The sequence below is a fragment of the Mus caroli genome, chromosome 6, assembly GCF_900094665.2.
Source record: "Mus caroli chromosome 6, CAROLI_EIJ_v1.1, whole genome shotgun sequence".
NCBI classification, from domain to species: domain Eukaryota; kingdom Metazoa; phylum Chordata; class Mammalia; order Rodentia; family Muridae; genus Mus; species Mus caroli.
The window spans coordinates 116,692,836-116,695,783 of record NC_034575.1 but is presented as its reverse complement, the minus strand read 5'-3'; positions in this window follow the sequence as shown (position 1 = coordinate 116,695,783).

Below are 2,948 nucleotides of genomic sequence, written 5' to 3'. Positions count from 1 at the left end.
AGGGACATTCTCTACTCACATATCCCATTCCCCACATATTCATAAGGAAGAAAAGTTTTTCAAAACCCATTTCACTTGGGATGGGGGAGTTTGAGAAGAAACAGTGGATAAATGGGCANGGCAGTCNATTGCTGGGTCACCAGATCCTCAGTTCTGACTGAGCCATGTGATCCTGGCCAGCCAAGCTATCTGCTCCAGGCCTCAGCTGTCCTGACAGAAGTCTGAAGTCTGACATCTGTGCTATGAGCTTCACGGGGTTGACATGGACCAGATGCCGCAGCAGTGACCTTTAACCTGCAAACCTTATCAAAATAGAGAAAATTAATCTTCATATTTCACATCAATGGTTGAAAAGAGATTATTTGTATCCCTGTGGGTTTTGCCAAAGGAACCGTGTCCAAAACTACTTCCAGGAAAACAAAATGAGTTTCCTTACCTCAATAGAGCATCCCTCACAGGAAAGGGAGCACAGGATGTGGGTGGGTTTTGTACGGCTTTGAAGAACTTAGCAAGTGTTTACAGTTAAAGCAAGCCTCACAGGGTGATGATGATGCATCAGGAAAAGTAAGTGAGCTGGGCATGGTGGCACTCGCCTTTAATCCCAGCACTCAGGAGGCAGAGGCAGGCAGATTTCTGAGTTCGAGGCCAGCCTGGTCTACAAAGTGATTTCCAGGACAGCCAGAGCTACACAGAGAAACCCTGTCTCTAAAAACCAAAAAAAAGAGGTAGGGTAACTGAAAGTAGGAAAATAAGAGAGGCAGCTCATGGAACAGACAGTGTGGGTGCAGAAGACAGAAGAGGCACATGGCAATGACAATATAGGGGAGATATTTGCAAGTTGAAAGAAAAAAGATTAGGAGACAGATAGGCAGGCCCTAATCAAAATTAGTAAGAAGAAAACACTCCCCCCCCCCACATTGCAAAAGTGCTTACAGGAAATAGAAAGTTCTGTGATTGTCCTTGGTATGTACTAGCTCACGTTGCCTAAGCCAAGAGAACATGGGAAACACATATTCTGTCCCTCATGATGGTGAGGACATTTCAGCTGTTTACACATTAACCACCTTCAAAATGAGAAAGATAAGTTGTTGACATAGGCACGCTCACCAAGTCAGAGAGCTGCAGGCCTGGAGGCAGGAATAAGGGGCAGATCGTGTGCACAGTGAGGCTCTCGGGACTACAGGAATGAGGGGCAGCGAATGTACACAGTGGGGCTCTCGGTACTACAGGAACAAGGGACAGTGCAAGTGCACTATAGTGAGGGTCTTAGGGCTATCCACATCTTGTTAGTGAGGGGAGCGCATGCGCACAGTGAGGNTCTTGGGACTACAGGAANGAGGGGAAGCCCATGTGCACTACAGTGAGGGTCTCAGGACTAACCACATCTTGTTACTGCAATCACATCATCTCCCCTAACTTCCAGTGAAAACTCAGCAGTGAAGATAAAAGCAGACTGACTCCCAGGTGTTCTCTGTTCTAACAATGTCCTTGNCATAGACTCCCCAAGTTATCAGACATTTAACATGTTTTGTCTTCTCGTTTAAGNTCTATTTGCTCCCTTAGGTTTCTAAAGACAACAGACACACACACTACCCATGGTGGTAGACCCTACATTGAGATATGGAAGAATTAGTGCCTAGACTAAACCAATTTACTACAACCAATAAAATTCCAACTCGATCTCCACACACTGTGCACATTCTTTGAAGTCTTACAAATTTGTTTGTTTTGTTTTAGACTTATTTATTTTAGTATTGTTTTATGTGGACGCATGTTGAGCCTGCATGTATTTCTCTGCACCACATGCATCCCCAGTACCTGCAAAGGTCAAGGGAGGGCATCAGATCCCCTGGAACGTGGCTGTGCGTTGTTACATAGGAGCTGGAAATCAAACTCAGGCCCTTTGGAAGAGCTGTGATGCTCTCAACCACAGAGCCATCTCTCTAGCCCCTGAAGACACCCTTTAATTGATGTGTCTCCATGATGTTTTTTCAAAGTTCAGTCTTGTAAAATATCTTAAACACACTTCCATGTCATCTATTCAGAAATATAATCTCTTGCCAGCACTATGAAAGACAAGACCATGTTCCCATAAGTCAACTTTTAAAATGTCACCCGTTTATGGAGGGGACACGGCACATACTCTTCACTTTTGAAATCTGTAGTCTCTGAGCTGCTTGGCATCATTGACACTTCTAGGTGTCATGTCTATCACTCATGGCTTACCTTGGCTTAGCACAGTGGTTCTCAGCCTATGGGTCACCATCCCTTTGGGGGTCGCATGTCAGATATCCTGCATATCATATATTTACATCGCAATTCATAACAGCAAAAATACAGTTATGAACTAGCAACAAAATAGTTTTGGTTAGGAATCACCACAACATAAGAAACTGTATTAAAGGGGCGTAGCATTAAGAAGGTTGAGGACCTCTGCCTTAGAAGTTTTATTTTCTGATTAGGAGGTCTTTCTGTATGCCAAAGTATAAAAGTATTCTCCTATCTCTTCAATATTTGTGTTGAAATTTTTATCTGTAATGTCTGCCATTTGTTTCTGAAAATGAAACCATGTGGCAGACCTCTTTGGGGGTTAATTTTCTTTTGTCAAACAAGAACAAAATGCATGTGCACATGTGTGCATCCATGGACACCTGTGTGTGCATGTGCTGTTTACAGGCTGCTGCATGGCTCAGTTACACACAGACAGTTTGTTCCCAGCAGCTCTGATGCTCATGGTGTCAAGGAGTGTGTTTAACTGGGAGCCCAAGACAGGAGTGAGGTTTTAAGGGAGAAGGAAGAGAAGAAGGATGTGTTAAGATGAGGCTGTCAATAATAAATGGCATAATCCATATCATTGATGTGTTTTNAGGGAAAGTTATAATTAAGTGTGCTCATAAAACCTGAAATAACTTGATGCCATTTGGAGGCAAATTACAAGTAATTTATAA